Consider the following 26,557-nt stretch of genomic DNA (forward strand, 5'->3'; position numbering starts at 1 on the left):
ACTGTTCGATATTTTAATCTGTGATGTTTCAAATATTAATTAAATGAAATAAGCATTGCAGAGGAACGTTATTTCAATCCTTAACACATTGTTCATGAAAATGATATATTTATACATTTCAGTTGCTGAAAACCTCAGACTAGTATTTGTATAACATGCATTAAAATATAATACAATTTGGCAATATTGAAATCCAATGCATCGAAGATTGGATCGAACAATAGTGGAACATAAAATAATGTAACACGATTTATTCGTGGCAGATGATATTTTCGTATCGTGTATGTGTAAATTACAAGCGGTGGAACAATTTTGAAAATTTGATGTCGTTGCCGCGTATAATACCGCCACGAATCAACCAGACTTAAAGCGGGTAAACGAATGTCCGGTTTTCATAGGTGGCAGACGAGAGCGGATCGCACGTAGTCCACGCATTATTTATGAGATTACCGGAGATTATGGGAAACGTGATTCTGGTGCTGAGTGGCTCGCTCCCAAGAGCGATTACTATGCCGCACATAATAATGCACACGCGTACACGTCGTATTAATGGTCGAACGCTGTTATGTTCGATTTCGTAGAATGAAAATTGAATCGACTTGTTAAATCGTCTTTAAAAGAAACACTTTTTATTAGGATGATTCATAGTAACTCTGAGGGAATATACAATTCTTCCAGGTAAAACTTAGTGTCACCTACAGCGAACGTACATGTACGCAACATACATATATCTCTATACAGTTATGTAGGAATAGAGTTTTAATAACTATCTTTCTATTAAAAGAACACAACAATTAAACTCACAATAAAAACAAATTAACGTATTAAACTATTAAACTATTCACACTTGCAGTCACACACACAATTTCACAATGGCTGCCAAACTATACATACATTCTACATCAAACCAAACATATACTACACTCCCACAGTTATAAACCCTAAATCTCCATATTCTTGTGCCTACATTATAAAACCAAAACGTGTCTCAATTTCGAGGGTTGTAACGGAAGGGTTAATCGCGTCAACGATCATCAAAGCGTAAAAATTCATTTGCACTCCCCATTGGTAAAAATATCCATATAGAAACCGTGCGTCAACAGCGATACGTGTCAAAGTTGTATAAGCAAATATTACGAGAAGCGCTTTAGTACCGCGATATGATGCTCTCACATTCGTCACTTCCTCGACATTATGCCCCGGTCGCAATTTTCATCGTGAGTCGTTCTCTCGTCTATCACGCGTGTCTATTATGCGTCCATAGAGCCACGAGAAAGATACACACAGGGGCTCGGCTAATCTGGCATGCTCTTAGGGTGGATTCGTCGTGGTATTGCCACTCCGATAAATAAATCAACTCGTAAGCAGCCACCATTAGGGTCCTGCGGTGTGTACGCAACTCACGCCCCACGTAACTACTTACCTCTTATTTCCTCTTTCTCTTTCTGTTTTCTGGAGGCTGTCTACGATCGAGCTTCTTTTGCTCTCTGGCCTCCATTCGACACGAGCCACGTCCGCGCTTTAACGATGTCGGTTTTATGCACGCGTAAAAATCAACGGGGGAAACGTATGCGCGTCTTTTAGCTCGCCTCGATGAGTTTATGGTTGTAGCGTGTTCACGGTGGAATAGACGGGTGGCGTGTCGACGGAAGTATTAAACGCTAAGTGGTGCTAACGAACATGGAAACGGCAAGAATTGCGATACGGGGAAAAAACCGGGACAGCTTTGATGTCTCGAATGGAAACTTTGATTTTAAGTCGCTATATGAAGCCCGTTGCGTTTACGCTCCAAGGTTAAATTCTGCTAGCAAAATTAATTGAATCGGACACTCAGATAACTCTAATAAGTCAGATGTTGTCTTATAAATTTTGTATCGAAGCCCTTTCAAGCTCGATAAAGATTATGTCATTAATCGCGTCTGGAACTGCATTTGCAAACGATGCCAACAACATATCGCAACAAAAAATTATCATAGAAACGAGGTACAACGTTTGTAGAATTTCGCATGACGATGTAAATACGGTCTGGTCAGAATGCATGCCGGTATCTGATATCCGAGCGTCCAAAGGTGGGATAAAGAAAGAGAAGCGTAAGATTTGTTACACGAAGAAAAGGAGGAGCCAGAGGCGGTTCAAGCAGAATAATCCCCGTCACCGTGCCGTCTACCGTCGTCGACAAGGGTGGAAAAAGTGGATAACCTTGCTGGAAGCTGCTCGGCTAAGATGATGAATCTAGCGCGGAAGCACTTATGACGTACGACTCGGAAAAGCTTGGTAGGGTGACTCGTCGCACCCTGCAGCTTTGTTTTCCGCATCAGTGGTGCCGCCCCTACCCGGATTACCCGGGGTGATCAGCTATGAAATTAACTCGCTCACCGTTTCTTCCTCTATCCCCCTTTCTACCCATCGCTAACTCGAAATTTTACGTTCTTCGAGCCGATTAATCGCGCCTCTCTGTCACTCGACCGAGATCGCTGTCGTTGGACTCTTCGAGATTTGTAGCACTGCATGACGCTTTGCAGTTTTGTCTTTGTTGATTCTTATAATTAGATGTTCATGTATTTATGATATATTAAGGTCTGCAGTTTATAGACTGCATGGTTTATTTTTATTTTTTAAACTGCATATAATCTGCAGTTTATAGACTGCATGATTTATTTTTATTTTGAACACTTCGTATTATAATCTGCAGTCTAGTTGTGATACTGTAGGAACAAATTATTTTCCTGTATCTCTCGTTCATTTGCAAATTTGCAATCCTTGTCGAACATAAAAATTGTTTCAACATTCTACTGCCTTTTAGCTATCATAAATTTAGCTCTTCAACTTTGAAGATTCCAGATCTGTTAAATACGACACCGTTAGACTCATTCCTCATCTCAAGACGCTAACTCGAATACGTTAGCTTGTATCAATTTTCATGGGAGTCACTCTCGAAGCATGTAAAGAGAAAGTATTTGAAGAAGTGTCCAAACGGATCCCATGTTCCATTATCTGGCAGCGTGTAGCAATCGCGATCTCGTTGACGGGACCTCGTTATATCGTTCCCGATGGATTCATCGATTGGAGTGTGCGTTTAAGCAAACAAGTCAGGAAACATTCTCAGCTTCGAATTCCGTTGAATGGTCGCTTAATTTAGCGGGCAGCTCCGGCCAGGAACGAAATAACGTGGTTAAGAAGGAAGCCAAAGGGAACAACGGCGAATCCCAGTCCCTGACCGACCGATTCTCCGGGGATAGAAAAAAGGTCCCGTCATTCTCGAGAAGAGGCCCTCCTCGATCATCCCGTACGTCGGCTGTATAAATATCTCTTTCCTGCCTATAAAAGATACCCGTAATTACGGCGCCTTCGGTCAGAAACACGTCCGACACTTCTGTCGAGTCGATACGACGCGTGTTAGAACGAAGCGGGATGTTACGGGGGTTGCTTATGACTTGCTTGGGGGATGTTTCGTCGGTTTCGAGTTGCGTCACTCGGTGAAATCCGCGGATCAGAGTCCGAGACACGTTCTCGATGAAAAAAAACGAAGGAATAATGATACGCGCGTGACGCGGTCCAAATGGATGTAACACATATGTCGTTGCTCGATCGATTAGGAGCCTTGGATTTTAATGACGCGATGCTGTTCGCCGTGTCGCGAGATCCAGCGCGGATTCCGTATTTATGACCACCGTTTCTGGTAAATGACCTGGCATTATCGATGAGAAGCTACAGGGTGGGTCGTTTAACCGAAACCGCTTCGACTCCATAAATATCGATCTCGCCATAAATTCGGGAGTGGAAACCGTGGAGTGCGTAAGAGGTTGTGCGTTTTTACCTTTCTACACTTTCCTTAACTCTAAAATTTTCAAGTACTAGTATTCACATCCAAAATACCTATTCCCAGCTATTTAACTCGCGGCAATACCAGTACAAGTAAACTATCGACACCAAAGAATCTATCCACACCCAACATCGAATACTCAGATCAAACCTTGAAAGTAGCATCGTAGGCGGATTAGATGGACAGCTAATTGGACAAGGAAACTACACAATAGAAACTAGCGGTTCGAGTTCCGTGACGCGTGAGAAGAGGCAGGACCTGTATTTATTCAGATCGTTCCGCAAAATCGGTGGATCTCTGTGCAGCTGCCCTTTCCACGTCACGTATTATGCGAACGCCATCTGCATCTTTTTTCGTGCGAACGCATGAATGCGGAATCGAAGTCGTAGGTACGTGACACCGGCATCAAAAGTTTCTCGACGGTTCGGTACTCAGGTGGCTGGAACACGCGAGCAGAATGTCGTTTCCACGGGATCGTCGCGCAATTTCGTCAACTTCTTTAAAATCTCTTCTTCGCCCTCGCCTGACCCCGGTGGTTCCTTTTGATCGAGGCAACTTTCGAACTGGATCGTGGAAAGCCAATTTTGCGGTCCATGGCGAGCTGGAAACTTTCGATCTGCGCCATTTTTTCAGGATCTAACAGGATCTTCGAAATTGATCTGTACCATCAGGGAGCATCGAGAATGAAACTTTGCTCGCGTTTTAGCTTATCAAATAAGCTTTCTTGTATACGAGAAATGTTTCAATTTTTAATCCGAATGATCTGGAGAATTATGAACTTTAACACTAAACCTACCAGCATGCGTACTTAATTTGAAATTAAAAATGAGGTTAAAAATTAAGTGAACATACAATGAAACATACATTAGTACAAACATTTATTCTTTATCTTGATGAAAATCAATTATGACTTCAAGAAATGTACTTCAACAAAATGTATACCTTTTACTAAGAAACTTGTGGAGCGGTCATTTGGTAGTTTTAGTGTCAAGTTAAAAATTAAATAAACAAACGATGAAACATAAATTAGTACACACATTTATTCTTTATTTTGATGAAAATCAATTATGACTTCAAGAAATGTACTTCAACAAAATGTATACCTTTTAATAAGAAACTTATGGAGCGGTCATTTGGTAGTTTTAGTGTCAAGTTAAAAATTAAATAAACAAACGATGAAACATAAATTAGTACAAACATTTATTCTTTATTTTGATGAAAGTCAATTATGACTTCAAGAAATGTACTTCAACAAAATGTATACCTTTTACTAAGAAACTTGTGGAGCGGTCATTTGGTAGTTTTAGTGTCAAGTTAAAAATTAAATAAACAAACGATGAAACATAAATTAGTACACACATTTATTCTTTATCTTGATGAAAGTCAATTATGACTTCAAGAAATGTACTTCCAAAAAATGTATACCTTTCAATAAGAAACTTGTGGAGTCATTTGGTAGTTTCAGTGTTAAGTTAGCCTTCATAATATTGTTCAGTCACAAAGGTGCAATTGTCCAAAACGAAGTAAATCGAGCCACATATTCGAAATCGTAACGAATTAGTCCCACTACGCGTATTACTCGTGTAGAACCAGTTTCCTCGTCACAGATCGCGTAATGAGGAGCTCGTTAATTAAAGCCAGTGCACCGGTACAACCTGTACCCGGCCGTTACTGATCCTTAAACGGTAGGAAACGATGCTAATTGTCCAGCATCTCTGCGAACAGCTCTTACGTAGGCTCTAGCCGAGAGTTTTTGCGCTCCTCCCGCGCGCGCGTTTACTGCTCGCAAACCCTCGTTGAATTCAACGGGATAGAGAGAGTAAGAAGGTTACTTACGACGCAGGTAAGTAGCGATGTAAGTGGTTGTAGACAACCGGGTCCCGGTGTCATAAGCAGCAGCCGCTGCCTAATGAAACTACAAATCTCTTCCTCCCGCCCTTTAGGGCACCACCTGTTCTTAGCGAAGCCAACACATCCGCTCCGCAACAAAGCGCTCGCATGTGACACGCTGCTTACGAACCCCGGATTATTTCACGGGCTGTTTTACGTGCATACGTTGACGGCCGCCTTCGAGAAGGGATTTCTTCCCTTATGGAACGAGACTGTTGCAAATTTGTAAGGGGTACTTTATGTGCGTTTGTAGAGTTACGAGATTAACTAGGAAAGATTGCGAAATTACGGTAGTTAACGTGTGCAATTATATTGGTGATATTGTTTGGACACGATTGACGAATCACTGGTTGTTACTATTATATAATAGCAATGGATGTACGATTCATTCTCTGTGCACCAATTTTTGTCAGTACAAAACAGACGAGTATCGATAAATGAATAAAAGACACTAACATTTCACGCGATTTGCATTGAAGCTCGTATCCCAACAAATTTATGACCTCGCTATATCGCGACGGAGAGTATAACCACGATACGATAATACCCAGCGACGAAGCATACGCGAAAGCGAAGAAGGGGTCAGATATTAACCGTGAAAACAGAAGACAACGATCGACGGGAATATTTACGTTCGCGAAGCATCTGTTGTTCGTAGCTGCATCGAAAACGCGATTCCCAGCTTCGTTTTCGATTCTCACACGATCGTTCCGCGTCGCGTAGCGCATATCTCGTAAACAACAGGTTCGGACAATAATAATTATTCGCGAATGATCGCGTAACCCCGGCCCCTTCCGTCTCTCTTTTCTCTCGTACATCGTGCCTGGTATTCTCCGAGCTCTCTGTCTCTGTTTTTTGGCCAGGATCGTTGAAAAGGGTGCGCGTAGGCGTGCATACATCCCGCGGGTAGCTCTGTTCGCGTAGCCGCACACGGTTCTCTATCGACGCCGTTGTAAAACAATTATACGGTGTCGTCGGGCTCGCCAATCGATATATCATCAATTCCATTGTCATTGCCGGGCCAATCCGGCGTGTCATGATTATTGTTTGCAGCCCGCGCGTACAATGAAAACGCACCCTGTGCCCCTCGCCGGTCGTGCAGTCGCGCGGATGCTCTACGCGGAAAACTGTGGGCGGATTTTACTTGGTCAGGATCGGTGGACTGCGAGGAGAGGAGGGCCCTGATAAACTGCGCCCATTATCAACCGACGATTTCGTACTTTTCACGAACACGCTCGTTTCGCGTTCACCTCTGACTATTTGTCTCTGTCCACCGTTCTACCTCTTCTGCTTTCGTATCGCTCTCGATTATCGAACGTATACGTAGTTTCGGTACTTCGCTCGACCCCACCAGAATCCTCGTGACGCGGAGACGAATCTATATCGAATGGTAGTTTCGCGAACGGAAGACCTCATACGATAGAGACAATTAACGCTGCTAAATATTGCCGAGTATATTCTGAACCCGACAAAAGGATTGGATAATTTATGATAGACAACCGGTTGCGGAAAATAAAATACATTAATTGGATTCCATAAAAGCGGACTATGTTTAACCCGTATTAATCTGAAAATAGTACAGCTATACACGTTCTGAATGAACAGTGACGGCTGGAGAATATACATCTGTCTGTGTATAAGAGGATAAACCGTTTAATTTATTAGTAAGACTGGAACATGGAACGAGGAAAACAGTTCCGAAATTAGAACGGTAAAATTGTTTTGTTATCGAAGTATACACCGGTCGGCCAAAAATACCGGCGCATTAAGAAATTTGCATTCGCGTCAGCCGTCAATGACAATCATATTACGTCCGTAAAATCGTCTAGCCACCGCTTATAAATTGAATAACCAGTTCGGTGTAATCTCCGATATCCGTGAAATCGTGAATACGGATCGTTCCTCCAGAACTTACATCCTCGTTATCGCGGATTCTTCTGGACATTAGACGCGTATAAATTGTTTTAATCGCGACACGCTCGGAAATACGCGTCCAATAATGACCCGATTCGGCGAGAAACGGCTTCCAGGGAACCTGTCCACGGGATAACTTGGCAGACCACAGATTAACGTACGAAGGATTTCTCGATCGGCTGAGCGATATAATCGGATGAACGTCCGGTGACGAGTGATCTGACCGGTGCAGCGTTCGCGAGGAATCGGGAGGAACGTGTTTCGATGAGTCGAAGTTAATTTCGGAGAAAAATCGAGCCTCTCGGAGAACGGATAACAGTTGCGAAGTAACGCTGCGAGAAGTTCGTCGCGAGAGAAGATTAAAAATCTCGTTCGACGAAGTGCGCATCGGTAACCAGACACGCGCACCTTCTTTCCGCGAAGATGCTTTACGTGTCCGACGGTAATGAACTTCCCCCTTCTTTTCCCGCGCGTGTTATCCGTGGTAGGCCGTCGAGAAGTCGACGGTTCAGCGTCCCGACGAGTGTACGTCGTCGACAGCTGCTTTATTCTTCGGATTCCACGACTCGAAGTCGAGGAGAACGCTCGAAGAAGTACGCGGGACGAGAACGATCGGAAGAAGGGAAAAGAGGCGACGGTATAAGTAGGCAAAGACGGCATCTTTGACAAATTCGATTCGCGTGTCACGGCACGCGGAACACGCCGAGAGCCGGAAAAGTGGAGGGTGTTCCACGCTCGCAGTCGCTAAATCAGCTAAATGGCTGGCAGCCAGAGGGATGGAAACCTGTGTAACGCGAGCTGTGACAGGCGTGGCTGACGCCATCGGCGAAATCTTGAATATTTGATATCCCGCGTCTAGCTACCGACGACGACGTCGACAACGACCGGATAAAGAGAGCCACCAGGCTTTCAGGCTGCTGCAGGGAACTCTCATCAGCTGTTCCGCCGGAGAAATTGCGTCTGCGGCTCTAAGGATCCTCGTTTCCTACCGTTCTACATTATTCGTCATCGTGTTCCACGGTATTAAGAATTTAAGGATTCTCCGTCAAGAGTTTTACATCTATCTTAACGCGATTCGATCTAGATTTCTAGCAAAAATATCGCGAGTTTTTGTCTTATAACTTTACGACCATAATTCACAGTACCTACACCCGTAACCTGACGTTCTCTTCAGATCTTTATTTTTACAAAATAAGCTTTTAATCCATACATGGAGATTGTAGATCATGATCCTTATAGACTGTGAGATTCACCTACAGGAGCTACGTCAGGCATAACACTACCGATTTATAATCCTAATTGTAAAAGATCAGTTTCAAAGGCTGAATAATCACACAGTATTTTTGTACAGTCAGAGCAAACTTGTTACTAGTCCATTTACATGCCATTTTACATGTTACAGGCCAAACTTTTCGTTCACGATATTTGCGTACTTTTCAACCAAATATTTGACAACTAGGTAGCGACATGCTAACTTCCTACAAAATGATATCGAGCGACGAGTGTAAAACCAATATAAAATTCGTGCATAACAAAGCTAAACCGTTTGAACCAGCAAACGATTGTACTACAGGCTTCGATGAATATCGATAAACTGTACACGCGATCAACCCTTAACGTCTTGAAACGAGCTAAAGTTACCGAGATCGTTGGCGCGAGTAAAAGTCGAGGGTGTTGGTCGCCCTCGAATGGAACCACTTTCAGAAACGAGCACTTTCGACTCTACGATTTCTGCCGTGCGTATTATGAGTCATTTACGATCGTGGCCGATAGCCAGGTTCGCGTAAACGTTTTTACGACGTGTGTTCAGGACCTAGAGTCCATCTACCCGGGCGTTCTGGTCAGGATACGCATTGCTCATGGAGGACGATCGAATTAAGCGTCTTAAAAGCAGAGTCAGTTCGAGATCACGTTCCTGGTCCATTTCGAAATGGTGCAAACAGACTTTTACTATCCGTCCGGCAAACAGAACTCGCGTCTTCGCCACTCATCCAATTAATCATTTTACGATCCATCGGCTTTTTTCTCGAGCCACACCCAGAGGTCGCGTTCTCGTCTTTTCCGCGAACAAGCTCTGTATACCATCATGACTATTGATTTATATTCGTATCGTGTTATTGCACCGATCAATCGACTGACTTCCGTCGTATGATTCGAAGCAACCGATAGGAAACAAGCGACTTTGCTAGGCTACGAAACCAAACAGGATAGCGATCGACCACGTTCAACGTTGTCTACTTTGAATACGAATGTATATTAATGGACTATAGTACATTAAATGTACTCGCTAGAATTAATTCGTTTTATGCGAGGATTTGGAGATTGCAAGATTTGGAAACTTGGACTTAAAAAATTAAGAATATCTGACTTTAACAATTTGAAAAAATTCCTCCATTGCATAAATGTAATAAATGTGTAATAAGGGTGAAAAAGATGTGTCCATCATCAGAGTAGGATGGAAAGCTAAAAACCGACACGACGCTAATTTTCACTCCCCTCGAGCTTCCCGTGCCCCGATCAGCATACATATTTGTATGCACTCGCGCTCACGGGTGAAAACGAGTTCTAAACGATGGGTAATTTGAGAAGAGACCGATCCAACGAGGCACCGCCACCCCCGTTCATCCGTGCAGTGCCTTATAGCCAGAAAGGAGTATTATACGCGGGACTCTGCGTACATAAAAGGGAGCTACGTAAGTAATATAGGGTGGCCCGCGACCCTTCCGCACAAGGGTTGTATTCTAAGAGGGCATGAATTTGGTCGAGCCTACCCCTCTTCTTCCTTCTTTACTCCCTCAGGCCCGCGTCGTGGCCGTTCTTCTTCCTCCATCGGGCCGTTCGCGTTGCATAAGTAACCCCTCGAACCCTCGATTGTAATCCGTGCTTATTTGCCCCGACAGCAGCGAGAACTCGGCCTGAAAATAGTCGACGACCATTTGTCGAGCGTGCGTCACTTGCTCGACTTTGGCAGGTCACAAAATTTCAACTACGCTTCTCATTTCTTTATTAACTCCACAAATAAACAATAAACCTGATAAAATAAAACCTAATAATAATCAAGATGTAAAATCTTAATGGAAAGAAAATGTTGAAAAATATAATGAAATTAGAATGATAAGTTTATAATTCAAAAGCATGGGAAGAGGATAAGGTTGTTGGACAAGAATTATAATGCTAATGAAAATAACGCCGGAGAATGTCATCGATCAATTTGCACCTGTTGGAAAGACTGGTTACCAGTGAAAAATTGATATTCCATGAGCGGAAGTTGTTGCGTTAAACTGGTTCACTCGAGCAAAGGAAAAATATCGTGTGACAAGATGCGAACAGGGAGCTGGTCTTGGCAGTCGTTCACCGGCGATCAAGAGTACTTTACATCTATAAAATAAATCGTAGACTATATTACTATAAATTCCTAGAGTACACTTCGTTGATCTTAAACAGGGTTTCCACTCGCATAGCAAGTTACATTGGTTATTGGCCAATTAGTTAGTCCGTTTTCTCACATTCGATATTATTCAGTAGTCGTACAAGCGTTATGTGTATTTGGTTTGCATCGAGTCAGTAACTGTTTCTCAAATTAGCTGTACAAACAAGGTAGCTTATTTATTATACCAATGTACACCGAACTTTAGTACTGTGCTAACCAGTTGTCTAATCATTTATCGAGGATAATAAAGAGTTTGTTGTACAGTAGATTTCGTTATATTGCCACTATCGATGGTTAAATTAATTTCACTTTATGTAGACTTTTTTATTCGATGTATTATTGGGTGTACCACGTGTTGGATTTACTACGTGTTGGACTTAACACCACGTGTTAAGTCTATCATGTGTGAAATTCGTCAGAAGTTACATCGCACAGTTCCTTTCTACTCCAATATATCGATAGTCCACTGTACCGAATGTTTAGCACAGAAATCGCTTCTGAAGCAAGTCTTAATATTCACAAATTTTCTCCGCCGTTGTAGCAAACTGAGCTGTAGACATTCCCGAAGGTAAATTCGCGAATACTTTATTCGTAGTTGGAGGACGAATATACGATCTATTAACACGAACCGTGAACAAGTACCGGTCCAGAGTTTAAAATTTAATCCGGTCGAGAGCGAGAGGCGAGCGTATGATAATTCGACGCAAAGAAATATAAAACCTGGTCTGTGTCCGGCCAAGAATACCAATGAACCAACGCAATTACGGCACGCAGTTACGATCCGTCGAACTGACATCTCGAGGAAGCGAGTTTGATATTAAATGAAGTCCACGGCGCGATATTTTGCACCGTACCACCGGTAATTGCTTCTCCAGGACGGTCGATCGACTTCTAGGATTTTTTTCGAGGATCGATTCACCGCTGGAATACGAATAAGACGATCGTTCCCAGACAACCGAACCAACATTCCGTTCGTGATTCAACGATTGGTGCCGTTGCTCGTGGCATGATCGCAAAATTACGACAGTCATTCGATAAGTAAAGAGATAAACGGCTGCGCAATTTATCCATTTTCCCGCATAATCGATATGCAATCTGGGACCCTGCACCTTTAAGGGTGCAGCTCTATCTTTATTAACTTGCGCTACTATAATTATCATACAACGTGTTTATAAAATTCTTCACATTCAGAAGAGAATATTACTCTAAATATCTATGTTATTTAATCGGTATTAACTTTTCGTATTACCTCGGGACTATCGCTTTTATTTCCCTCGTGACATAACAGTACACCCTGCCCGAGTAAAACGGTAAACGTACGTTCCATATACGAAACGATTCCATGTACCTCGTATCTGAATTCGCGATCGAGTTCGATCCTGCGGGCACGAGAATTAAAATTTAAGAAGCACAGCTGTAGATCGATTACGCGCGATAAAGTACCTCGGACGACGAGCACGGGCCAACGAGTTGACCCGGCGAGCGAAAAGATACCCATGCGTGCCCGCAGCACGAGCTCCGCCTGGACGTCTCTCCGCGAAATAGACGATGATCGTTCCCGCGTAATAACTATTAATTAGCAGGCGTCCGCGACGTTATCTTTCCGTCACTCACGAAATCCCGGTGCACGAACGAAAGGGGCAGGCCGTATCCTCCGGGCTAAATGGGAACGTCACGATGCCCGTGTAAGTGGCTTGTCTAACATTTTGATTAACACGTCCCTGTCAGAAAGACGAGGCGGAGAGAACGGGACAGCCAGACCAGGTCGGTCCGCGAAACTCTAAAGCCCCTCTCTTCCCTTACTTTTATTGTGCTCACCGACGTAGCTTGGTATTAGCTTGTCAAGGATAAGGCGGACTGTCACTCAGGAACCTGGAACGCGACTGTTTGACTGTCAGGAGGTGGATACCGAAACCGGGGCTCGGATCGATCTGTTAAAAACATGTTTACACGCTACCAATGCTTTTCACCTCGTCTCGCCTCGTCTCTACTCGCCGACCTTTCTACTACTTCTTACTCTTTCCCTCCTTACACGCGGTGTTGCGCCACTCTTTTCTCGTCCATGGTACTGCTGCGAAAATTGGACGGTCGACTATTTGCTTTCTCGAAAGAACATCTCGACCTCGGGAATTAACCTTCCACTCCTTACCTGAGAGGCGCGAACGTAAGGATCCAGATACGCTGCGATACCTTACCTCATTCGCTAGACTTTATAACATTCGCATTTGATATTTTAAAAATTAGAAACTTTCGAATGTAGGCATTTGTTGGTCCTTTATTAATTGTATGACCCGTTAATGTTCATAATTATCCCGAATTATATAAGTTTATAATTGAACTGTGAACAGAGTGAATGAGGGTTGCAAGTGGTGACGAGTGTTCGTTGAAAAACGCATGAATGCCGTGAATGTTCATTTAATTTATAACCAATCTTATGTTATCCTCGAACTGTTAAAGACATGCGTGTAATTTCTTGAAGGATTAATTAAATATTGTAAATATTGTTTCGTTAATAAATGTTTTAATTAGTCGAAAGTACTACAGGAAGTAGGATTTTGGAATTCTGGAATTCAGACATTTTTATTGCGATATATTATTTAAGAAACAAAATGAATTTTATGAAGGTCTTATTTTATGGTCAAGCTTTAACGAAGGTAACCATCTTGTACAGCTGTTAAACACTCGTGCAACGCTAGCATGTGTAAGAGAAGCCTTATGCAATAACCGCGTGGAGAATCGGGTAAAAGAATGGGCGATAAATGGAAAAGAGGGAAAAGAGGTTAAGGGAAAGGGTGGAAAGAGCGTGACAAAGAGATCGACGAAGCGAACGAACGCCCCAAGGTATGCAGCCCAACGAACTTCGGCGCGCGGATAGTAGCAAAACAAGCATCCCCGTCTCTTTCCCTCTTTTTCGCCGGGCGTCTCGGTTTCGCTGTTGTTTGCCAAAGCGACAGAGTTGTTTCGGACCAGGCAGACGGTGGAACGAGCCCGACCGGGGCAACGAGTGTTTGTCAAATGTTTGAACAAAATGTTTGTCGTTTCCTGTGGACGCCGGGAGGCCAAATTAAATGCGATGCCCCCGATTGCCAATATTCGGAATGTGTGTGCAGCGGCGCTGTTATTTGCAACGGCGCGGAGACAAAGTCCGGGAGTGGCTGTGACAGCCCTGCTCCGGATATAAATGCGACGCCGTAATCATGCTGCAGCGCATCGCGAATGCGTTCGACCGCGTTTCAAATACCTACATACAGTACCGCTGCGTGGAAAATCCCCTTTTTCGACTTACCTCCGACATTCGAACGTTATTTCATTTCCATTAGCACCGCGTTTGTCGCGTCCAATTTCCATCTCTAGGTTTGCATAATTCTGCAAATTACGGAAAATCACGTAGGCGCGTTCGACCGAACGCTTTTACGCGCGTACGAGTTCGATAAACAACCCCTGTGTTTCAAAGAATAGAATCTTTTGACGAGAATCGAGATAGGTTTAACCCCTTCCACTATGATTTATTTGTCAGGTGTGTCAGTCTGAACTGACTAAATACAGTTATAATATTAAAATGGACAAAAAAATTAAAAATGTTATGTCAATATGTTATTATGCAATCGTTGACTATGCAAAGTACAATCGGACTTGAACTCCAAATTGAAATGTATTAAAAATTCGAATAAAATTGATCACGATCGAAGTACGAGTGAGTCACGAGTCAGACTCGTCAAAATAATGCAAGGGGTTAATACTATATTCACATTCAGAAAAATCAGAGAAAGAGATTTAGGTAGAATGAAAAGTATTTACAGCTTGTTAACGCTTTGCGCTCGAGAGGCGCCTCTTAGGCGCCATTCGATTTAATATAATTTAAAAGAAGCATTATTTAATTAATTCTATAATAGTGCTTATGTGATGTATAAACACAGTGAAATAGACAACAGTGGAAATTATTAGTAGAGAAATAATAACTTCAAAAGAAGTCATTTAACATTTTAATTAATATTTTAAAGTTGCTGTTTGCAAACAGTAAAATTATCTTCGAGTGCAAAGGGTTAATGAATGTAGCATTGACACGTAGTGATTCGACACGCAACCAGGTAGTAGCACTCAAAGTCAATCGAAATCAATCGATCTCGGTATTTTCCCGACGAAAATCAGCCCCTCTTCGAAAAGTCGGATAATGAAGATGTTTGGACGAGAGAAGGTGCGTCAGGCTCTAACCGCGCACCCTCGGCAAGGCCCGTAATCAGGTGTATGCGTGTATGTATACCGTTATTACTTGTGGCAGCCAGCCACTGAAACGTTCAATTATCTACGGTGCTCGCGTCACGGCCCATTGGCCGCCTTATTCTGCCGTTGAAAAGAGGCTGCCTCGAAAGGTTACCCTGAATGAACGTCAAACGTCGTAGCTCCGAGGAGATCGTAGCAACACCGTCTCCCTACCTCCTCCGGGCCTGTCCCCACCTTTCAGGAGCTTCGAACGATCGAGAGATCCACGCGACGCTAATCAGGTTCTTCAGGGGCTCGCGATCTACCTTTTGTACCGCGTCCACTTTGAATCGAGCGTGTATTTTGACGCGGCCAAGAATGACGGACCAATTACGAGGCGCCGAGATGCTGACGCCTGAATGCACGCATTCCTTTCACGGTCATTATGCTCGCCGCTGGTAGAGAGAACGAGAGTCCGACTGCTTCTCCGTGGAGGTTAACGAGCGATAAATCGCCACGATCGGAAGTTTCCTTGGAAAGATGGCGTGTCTTCTATCACGCTCCAGGGGGATCGCGATCTTGCCGCGTACGCGTCTTCAATGGACGTGGGATCGATAATTGACCGTAATTGAGGGAGACTTGCCGTCGCGCGTCGCGTACTGTTAGATAAAATGCCCGTTTCCGGCTGATGAATGGAGATTGTTCTTTTTCGTGGATCTACGAAGCGTATCAATGGAATTGAATAAGCGCTCGAATACAATAGCGGTTGTTTATTGATCGACTCTCATTATATGGCTCTTATCACGCGCGTGCTTTTTTGTGCATCCATCAAATGTATCAATGGAATCGGGTAAACGATTGAACACAATAGCGGTTGTTTATCGATCGACGCTCGCTATATGGCTTTTATCACTCGGCTGGCAATAGAACGATGACTCTGATGCACGGTGATCTCGGTATGCGATGATAGAACGCGTGACAGTCTTAACACGCAACGATGCACGATGTCCGTGCAACCGGCAATATAACGAGAATCTACTGTACCCCGCAAAGATTTAGCCCCAGCAAAACAGTTCAATAAGCAGCGTGATATCAGGTTCCGGTGAAACCAAGCGTTATAACAACACCGTGTCTCGATATCCGACCGGAATAATGATTTAGCTCGGTGAACGGTTCAAAGTTGAAGAGAAATCGTTCGGTATGCCAGTCGTAGAGGCAATGAAAAATAGGTTACCTTTTAGTAAACCGTTTTAGAGGACTGTAGCCGGAGGGAATGAAGATCAATAAAACAGCGAGAGAAAAAGAACGATTTGAGGGTGGCTCCGGTTTCAAGGCGACGATGGCAGGGTACAGTGGGAGATGGCGAAGAAGGGTGGACAAAATAGGGGTAGTTGGGAGTCGTAGGCAGGAGAGGTAGAACGATACTTCATTCAATTTAAATGAAACTCGTATTAACGGTGTGAAATCAGCGAATTCAATTAGGCAAGCTTTTATTAATACAACATGATTAATTAAACAATACCGTGATGGGGTGGGAGAAGGTGGAGGGAGTCGCAAAGGGTTGTCGAGCGAGCGGCAGATGTTCGTGGCGTCAACCAAATTATTAAATGTCGTAAGTTTTATGCCCCCTGCCTCCACTTAGGCATTTTGTAAATAAATTCTAGTTCCTTTCCAACAAATTTACAAAATCTTAGTTCTTAGGTATTTTTATCTGTGTCGTTATAAATTGCTCAAAGGGTTTAAATGTTAATTGCAAACACACGAACAAATATTCTGTTCTATATATATATCGATCGTGGGGTGTTTGCACTGTTTACGACCTTGACTTTCGCAAGATCGAAGCGAGTACTTAACCACTCTCTCATTAACGTGGTAGCAGATGTGAATGCACGCGGTCGCTGATGCATGCAGGGCCGTGTATCGTGTTTTAGCTATTAGTCAGCCACTCGAAATTTCATATAAAGCCTGTCAATCACTCTGGAGTTATTTGTCTCAGGCAATCGTTCGTTCTAACGAGACGGAAGCGTGACCGATTGTGCATGGACTTTAAAGGCATCGATCATTCAGCTTGATTTTCAACGTTCAACTGAAAGATCGGTTTTTGATTAACCTGTTGGCCGGGTTATTTTTCAATTAAAAAACAACTGTCTCTCTCTTGCAGGTGCAACACGCCTCTTGTACTCGATCAAGATTAATACTAAATCTTCCTTAGAAAATAAATTATAGATTATGAACGATTAAATTGTACATCTTCGTATTCGCCTTGTACATCTACCTGTGGTTGGACCAAGCAGATGCAAAAATCAGTATTTCGGGTCACGCTTTTCACCAAAAATCGTATTTGTTTACGAGGGTCTGTGTCCATAAGTGGAGCGGAATTTCCCTTTGCTCTCGCCGAAAGGAACGGAAACTTCAGGTGAGATGTATTTCTACCTGAAGGTAGGATACGAACGAACTTAACCGAAAAATCACCCTCCGAAAAACGAGCCTCTTCAAACTCAACCGTGATATGTATTAGTCGCAGAGTGTTGCTTCAGATTGCATGTCGTACAGTGGATTTAGAGATTAGGCTAAATGGTGCAGCTGTGTTCACCGACAAAAACCAAAACCTTCGCTTTCAAACCTTTCGAAATTCATTTTTCCATTTTCTGACTACATTCTATGCATAGCTCTCTGTATATTCTTACACAACTATTATCCGATCAAAAAATTCAGAACGATATGTTATTTATAAAAAATAAGTGACGTCACTTATGGAATGACCTAATAGAAGGTTAAGTTGTCGCGTTTCCCCAGTGAAGATCCTCACAAGTTGCCTTGGTCGCTTCATATCCGGCCAAGCACACAGGCCGTACCCGTTCTAAGGTTTAGACAAACTTTTTCAATGAAGATTATTCCGAAGTCTGCTAACTACTCGGAGGCGAGCTCCCTTGAGGGCTCCCGCCAACTTTTTTCATTCGCCTAACTTTGCTGAGCGTCTGTTCCGTACAAAGGAGAAGGAGCGGCATGAGTACGTCGAGTCGGAGGAGAAACACTGGAGACGAAGAATCCGTAGTTATATGAGCATGTTGCGTTTATTGCCATCTTAAAAGTGTGTTCGCGGTCGGCGCGAGTAGATATTAGCCCTTGAACCGGGATATACGCTAGGACTTGTACTGGTTGCCTCAAAATTACTGCATCCTCCAAAGCTGTAAATTCATCATTTTATAGATTGTAAGATTCAATTAAATATTAAGGTTAGAAACTTAGGAATGTACTTAAGTTTTAGGATAATGGAAAATTTCTAAATTTTTGCTATTCCAATTTCTTAGGTTTCTGAAATTTCCTAGATTGTTAAATTTCTTCATTTTACGTTTGACATTTTACATGTATATATTCTACATTTTTTGGATCGTTGTTTATAAATTTTCGACGTTCCAATTTAACAAATTTTTGAATGTCGAAATTTGTAAAATTTGAACAGTCTAAATTTCTCAATTTTCGTATCGCAAAATTTGGAAATTTTTAAATTGAGGAGAAGAGGAAATTGATAATAATATAATGGTAGGCGGTACATACATAATGTTGCTTAATCCAGTAGCTGAACGGAATCCAGCAAGAATTAAGGGAGAGCTCAGGGAAAGATGAATAATAGGCTAAGATGGCGAGGTCCTTAATTAGCGTGATTAAGTTGCAGGTGGCAGCAGGCATCTATCTTGGTAGACGTTCTTAACTGTGTTTATAAGTGGAAAATGTAAGACACGGGTAAAGGATCGGTACCGGTATTGTGGAAAATCAAGGCAGAAATTTTACGCGATAATAACGTTAATCTAGCGAATATATATTACTCCGTTCACGATGCATTCGTTGCAACGGTATAATTAAGCACTCGTAAAAACAATGCTGGTGTAAACAGCATTGGGGAAAAAACGAACGCTTGAATACGCTGTTTCGCCATGCGTGTATCAACAACACGTAATTTCGAGCGTATTAATTCGTTTCATTTGAAACAGAGTGTTTTCATCGTTCGACCAATTAAATTTCGTTTTTATATTTGCCAATTGTTTTGACACATGAATGGCCTGGAAAAAATGTGGCAAATTGAAAAAATGTACGGTAACAATCTGGTAATTTGCGACATATTTACATTAAAAAAAAAAACATAACCATTGCTTTTCCTCTGTTTTTTTCGCGGATGTAAATTTATTTTCAAGCACCGCGCGATTATTTTGCGTATTTATGTAATGCTTATAGCATTAAAAATATTAGCTGTGTGTGGTTGTTTATTGTTGGACGGTGAATGACGCGTCGATTGCGGTTTAAATTTACGAAATATGTGTAAGACTTTTACGGAAATAAGGACTTGAATTCTTTAATGGAAATTAAAGAATTTAATGGATATGTAAACGAAGTGATTGTGTCAGGAAACAATCATTCGGGTGATCCTAACAGAGTGAATGAAACCATGTTTTGTAAATCTTTCACTGATCGCGCTGGTGTCGCTTTGTTATATACCGAACGCAATCAGTCATTTACTGATCTGAATTGCGTACAAAACGCTAGTGTTTGTTGGTAGACTTTGAAAGTACATTCAATCGCAATTAGCGATCACCCAAATTGCGGGAATTTATTTTAAGTTCAGCAATAAACGACTCGTATGTATACGTATTTCAATTACTATTTATTCACAATCATAAGGAACAATCCAATACCTACATGTTCATCTTGTGTAGTAGCTCGATATCCCGTGGTGATCGGACAACATCCGGCATCCGAATGTCGGCATTCTGCCCGTCGAATCGATAATCGAAGTCCGTTCGCTCATAATAAATTGTCGAAATGAAAAGAAACCGAGAATAAAACGGCACGAAAGAACGATAGGTCCGCGAGTTTCGGCTGCTGTCAGTGGAATAGTATGCCGGTTCGTTTGACGCATGCGTCGCTAGGGTGCGCCACGGTGTATGCGTATCGTCGTATAAGCTTCTGAGATACATTGGCGCCGCTCGACGACTGTGCTGCAGTCTGCTCTCGAACTTATGGGAGGAGCGTGCGAGAAAGCCGCACCTCGAACTCCGCCTCTATCGAATTTTCCTTTGGCTCCAGGTGGCGTTGCGAACGCGATCGTCGCCGTTGCCGCGCTCTACTCAACGTCCACCTTCTATTCTCTCGTACACCGGGGGTCTTCTTGCGATTGCCATTTTACGACACCTTCCCCGCTTCGTCGAATCGCTCTTCGACTGGCATAACAGCAAATTGTACGAGCTTGTAAATGACAGAGTAGAAGACCTCTCTCTTGTATACGAATTACGCGTAATGCCAAAGGTAAGGTCAGTTCAATTTTACTCGCCCAGAAATTGAGATGAATCGGTCAATTGATGTAACGTATAATGTAGGTGGCGAATGTAAAGCACATGTTTGAAACAGTCATTTTATGTCGCTGTTTGATGCAGGAAGAATTCGTGATGTTTTCTTTGTATGAAAATTACAGCTTATGAGGTATGTATTAATCGTAGGTTAACCTATAAGATTTATTTGCGACGTGCAATTTGTGCGCATATTTGATTCGGCCTTCTATTATAATTGGACGTAATATTATATATTTATGTTTGTCCTAAATTCGACTAATTATCGACGGCAATTATGGGTACTTAAGATTGTATGAGCCATGTTGCATCATTTAACCTTATTCGAAATATAAGAATTTTATATCGTGTTATTTTATATTGCAATACTGTACATTATTATGCAATACTATACAGTGAAGAGTTAATACATTTGTTATTTTCTTTTTTTTAATTGTACACTACTGTATGCACAGGTACTGTGTATGTACCTGTACCTGTATGTATTTATACTTTTGGATGCTATTTGTTTAACATTTAATGCCATGCTGAGCAAATATCGTGTGCATACTTGTTATGAAATTTAAGGCTTCGCATGCAACAGACAGTTGGTAAAAGTTAAATTTTAGCAGAAGCGTCATTACGTACGTCTCGGATTGACCCATCTCCAGTCGAAGAGTAGAGGGGAACTTGTCTTGAAAAAGCTGAGAAAGGTCGGTGGGGTGGACTTTTCTCCGGTTTGTAAAAGGCGGAAAGTATCGAGCATTAATACGAGGTATCAAGGGAACTTTACTTTTGACCGTCGAATAAACAGGCCCGCGACGCGGAAGGGGACGTGGTAGGGTGTCTCAAAAGAGCATCGAAGTATCAGACGCGTCGGTTCGTCCTCGGTTCCCTTTATTTCCGTAGCGAGGCTTTTCTACTCCCGGCTTGTCCGGTTTTTCCAAGTTCTCCGAGGGTCGGCCGCCAAGTTTATTCAGTCCGCCAAACTTTGTAGTACAGCGTGTCGACCGCCAGAGGGCAGTACGCCGACGGACAAGAGGTGGGAACCGGAACTGAACGGCTGGCACCGGACATAACCATCTCCACCCTTCTTCTCCTTGCACCGTGCTGCTCCTCCACCTCCGACGGTGAGGTCGCTCGCGCGCACACATACACGAGTCGCGCTTTGTCCGGTCTCTCGGACGCAATTAGGGTGGGTCTCGGCCTTCAACCCCCTTGGGGGTGCCCGTTCGCTAAGTAGAAAAGCGTGTATCCACCTCCGACCTCGAAAGGCGGTGGGGTTTGTGTCTGGCTGTAACGGACCACGACCGACCAAGCCAGGACAGACGGATGGACGGATGGACTAGACTGCCAGCAGCTGACTACCACCTCGGCCAACTTACCCCTACCTCCGGTTTGCTCTCCTCTGTCGTCCAGTCCCACTTCCTGGACTTAGCCTCCGCTCTCCTACATCGTTTCCAAGACAAACATTCTCCTAGAGAACTCCATGGATCTACCTACTACTACCACTATTACCACCACCATCGCTACCCTCCTTTCGTTATTTCTTTCTCTTGTTGCCTCGTTTTCGCTTGCTTGTACATACTTTGAATCCCCCGTTTCGTCACGTTCGATCGCCACCGATACCTTTTGCCGAGTGTTTACCGGAACTTCGAGATGCTCGGTTGGCTTGAGAAGTTAAGTATGTTAATCGACCTTTACTCGCATTAGTGGCTACGGGTCATTGGGACGTTTTATTTGACGACAGGGAAATTTGGTTTGTTTACTAGTTCTAACCCAATAATCTCCTAATATTTACTAACAAGATAATTATGACGCTTGACTCCGTCATACGTCAAAGTATTTGCTTCGACGCAAATTTTTAACAATGCCGAAAAAAAGCTACATATTTTTGCAGGCTTTGTATCAGCCTCTGCAAAGAAAATTTTTTCGTTCCAGAGATAACGCGAATAATTCAAAGGCAATTCGTGGAAAATATTTGAATATAGGATGCTAGACACCGTCGAAGGAGGTTCTAACACGGGCACGAGCTCGTAGTCAAATTGAATGTGTAATGGAGGTAACTCTCGCTCGTCATTTCCCCTCGCCAACCTAACGGCATAGAAACTGCAAGCGCCTTGTAATATTACGGAATACCTACATACCATTACACGTTCTGGGTTATATAAAGTGCCAAGCTGCAGGGGCCAACGATGCTCTCCTTCCCTTTCGCGTGTAACACGTTTACCAGGATATAAAAGAACGAAATTCAAGTGATAATGAATATGATCCACCGTAATTATTTCTTATTCGTAATTACTGGCGAGTAAACCCGGGAAACACGAGGAACTAATGAACGGACAAGCTAGAAGTTGCATAAAGGCATCGTTGAAAACCTGGCTTTACATAGACTTGATACCGTGTTACCTCATCGCTAGAGATAATACGCGTTCCCTTTTTGCCAAGTATTTGCATTCATCATTCTCGTTTACATTCTCATTTCTATGCCAAATTCGCATACATTATAGTAAAATTTTTCTTATGCAAATACGATGGCGATACAGCGCCTGGCCATAAATTGACGACGCAATTCGACTAACAGAAGAGTTAAACTTTAAACAAAATAAAATAACAATTAAGAATTTTAAACAAAATTCTGAGGCAATTCAATTCCTATAAAGCATAGAATATAGCTCTGCATTTGTATTCAATAAACGTGGAACGTATTATCACCGTGAACCCTAAACGAATAACAGAAGTAACTCTCGCTAATCATTTCCCTCGTCGAATAAGCGGGCAGATAAACTGCTAGGGTACTCTAATATTACGCGAGTACGTACATACTATTACACATCCTGCAAGGCAATGGCCAGGCACCGACGATACGCTCGGTTGGTAGGATATCCTTTGAAACACCCCACAAGGGGCTCGTTTGTCTAACCAGACCCACCCCCTTCTCCGCGATGGTAGCGTATCCACGAGCACGTGGTTGTGCCCACTTCGTCATCGGGCTCGGAAGCCGCGTATGGAAGAGAGGGGTTGGTAGTCGGTGTTACGAGGCCGCAAGCCACCCCTACGAGTTACCAAACGGTGGTGGTAACGCTATCTTCTCGGTGGCCCATTCCGCCTCTAAATTGTGAGTAATGCTGATTATGTAAAAAGACTTTACGAGACGTTATTACCGTCGTTGCGATTACGATGTTATACGAGTCGCCGGGCGCGCACAACCCCGTGGCGCTCGTAACTTCAACCCCATGTATCTGCACCTCTTCCTGGCTACCTTTTCGCTCGATGCTCGTTCTAACGTGTTTCAATTTTAGATTCCCGCGTTTGTCTTATAGTTACCAAACAATTAGACACTGCGGTGGTATCCGTTCTACGATACCCGAAACTACTCGTACACTCGATCACTGTCGGGGACACATGTTGCACCCTATGAATCGCTGAATTCGATGCGAGTTTATTACCCTGTATGGAGTACATACGGATAATTTTCTTGGGGTGACTAATGTCATCCTGAATCTAGTTAAACATCTTGATTAAAGTGGTTTCTCTTTTGACGATTTATTTCTCTTTCGATCCACGTATCACCCCAACATTCTTATACTACATAGTATCATCGCAACAGTCTTATACGCTTTTCCGACCTCGCCGACCTGCCCGTTCCCTGCCCACTCGCGACGTAGCGTGCACTTGTCCGCTCTTAATCCGGTCGCATTTTCTTGGCAGTTAATAAGAAACGATGGCAGCGTGAATCGCAGCAAAGGGCTTGAACAACCGGCACGGCAATCACGGTTCTGCGCGCGATAGATAGCGTCCGGACGAAAATGTCCAATTACACGCAACCTTACCACCTACCGCGTCGATCGCCACCGGTGAAGTTTCGTTATCGATCCCCGGCGACATAGTCGCGCGTTAATGAGGAAATCCGTGTGCGCGCGCGGCGATCGTGGGAGTATAAAGTGTCGCCGATGGTTCGACGCGTTTCTACCGGTGAAACAGAAGAGAAGAAGAGGCGCGGCGCAGAGAGAGGAGAGAGAACGAGGTGGAAAGAGAATCGAGGCGGAGGTCGAATCGGTCCCGGAGGGGAAGACCCGGTGGTAGTTCTCTCTCGGTACGGCACTGGGTGTAGCTGTGGACGATGATGCGCCAACGAGATAGGGTAGATTGCAGGCCTGCCCCGCGTCCTGTTGGTATCCGTGCGCCTGGCCAGAGCTGATACGGTCAGCCCTAGGATAAAGTAGATATTAACACGAGATGATCCGTTAATGAAGCGTATGTTCTACGCCGCGCACACGCCTAGTTCTCTCTCCACGTTCGCTCTTCCGTTCTTCTCGCGCTCTCCATTTCGCGACCCACCTCTCTCCTACCCTCTTTCCGCGGCTCTTTCTCTACCTTGCTTCTCTCCACCCTTTTCCCTTCGCCGCCTCTATGTTTAACTCATCGACGAGTACCTACCCACCTATTACCAACAGCCTTTCCTGTTATCTTATCCGAACACCGGCAACCCGGCCGCGAATTATTATTAACCCGCGACCACCCTGTCCCTCGGTCACCTCGTCAACGTTTTCGTTCCTATGCTACATACTTCTGCCTCGTGTTCCCGCCGGAAATGCGGGCAAGCTCCACGCTAAGCTGCTATGGCGGACACGTCGCGATCATACAGGATTGCGAGGAACTTTGCGAGCCGGGCTGGACGTAATTTGAATCGAGCCATGGGATTGCGCCAACTTCTTACGAGGCATGCAGAAAATCGTCACAGAAAACTGCTGATTAAGCTTCGGTCCTACAGAAATGTAAAAAGTATAATTGTTGTGTATAATACATTAATTCGTACCAGTATGCTTTCTAAGATCTCTGTAACATGAAATGCACAGGTGCTTCCATATAAGGTCAATAACCTCCACTCTCTAATTCTCGCAGTGCATCTAAACTTCAGCTCCCTTTTATCACGTTTCTATCTAATTTTTATCGAAAGTATCAGCTGCTTCCCGTATCGTCTGAATTTCATCGGGAATGTGGTATTTCCTATACCGATTGACCTGTTCCACTAATATCTCGCAACCTTGTTACTTTAATAGACTATTAATACAAGTCGTTGCTTTACAGGCACGACTGGTTTCAACACGATCTTGGATGCCGCTCAACCGTCACCTGCCAACTATTCTAAAGGTAAGACTGTTCTCTCTGTGTGTATATCTGTACCTCGTGTGTCCGACATCGTAACGAAACGAGAACTCGGTAAACGATCATGGCAAAAATGTCATCCGGTGGCTGTACCAGAAGCTAGTTGAAGCTATTAATAAACAGTCTGTCAGAAAGGATCAAAACGAGAGGCTAACGAGCCTGCCGGTAATAAAGACTCTTTGCGCGGGCGAGTACATACATTGCGAGCTGATTAGAAAGACGCTCGCGAAATCTCACGAACACGCGTACCTACACGGCTGTGGAACGTTGAATGATAAATCGAGAGAGTGTCTTTTACGAAACGTCCTCAGGCCGTATTTGTCAGCGGTAGTTCGCGATTTGGCACCGGCTCGTACGCCGATTTTATTTTAAACGGTAATTTGTCTATTCGATGTACGATCGAAATACTTGCAGTAACAGCGCTCGTACCGGTGATCTTAACTTTTTAATTACCCGTATAATAATTTTACGAGTTATGTTACGATATCGAATATAAAAGGTGGCTAGGTTCTCCAAATGATGGTAGACCCTTTGTATCTTCACCTGTAATCTACGTTGCACTCGAAATTAAAAAGAGAAACTTGTAATTTACCTTCGACACGCATAATTTTGTTAAGTGGTAATTTGCCAGACATTGTTGCACGTGAATTGAATTTTATGTACCCTGATACCTTTTCATGATCTTATCGTTTGAGTAAAAATTGAATATGGTTGTTAAACATTATCGGTCATTTTTCTCTGTGGCTTTCTACCGTCCTCGATCTTATACGCGATCGTTTAATTCGACTCGGCTCGTTCGCTCTTATCGGT

General features: G+C 43.4%; 2 long non-coding RNA genes across 6 annotated transcripts in view; one reads left to right on the plus strand and one right to left on the minus strand.

The window, feature by feature from the left end:
• Positions 1-16,731: 16,731 nt before the first annotated feature.
• LOC143264139 (uncharacterized) lies at positions 16,732-20,272 on the minus strand. Its single transcript, XR_013037655.1, has 3 exons — positions 19,953-20,272; positions 18,816-18,969; positions 16,732-18,445 (listed from the first exon to the last, which is right to left on the minus strand). It is a non-coding gene; the product is annotated as an uncharacterized LOC143264139 (long non-coding RNA).
• Positions 20,273-20,420: 148 nt separating this feature from the next.
• The window catches only part of LOC105663212 (uncharacterized), a 241,852-nt gene continuing 235,715 nt past the window's right edge, over positions 20,421-26,557 (plus strand). For all 5 annotated transcript variants that reach the window (XR_013037653.1, XR_013037652.1, XR_013037650.1 and 2 more), the window contains exons 1-3: positions 20,421-20,558; positions 20,630-20,732; positions 25,670-25,732. This is a non-coding gene — a long non-coding RNA (uncharacterized LOC105663212). The remainder of the gene's footprint in view (positions 20,559-20,629; positions 20,733-25,669; positions 25,733-26,557) is intronic.

This window comes from Megachile rotundata, chromosome 3 (genome assembly GCF_050947335.1).
Source record: "Megachile rotundata isolate GNS110a chromosome 3, iyMegRotu1, whole genome shotgun sequence".
NCBI lineage: Eukaryota > Metazoa > Arthropoda > Insecta > Hymenoptera > Megachilidae > Megachile > Megachile rotundata.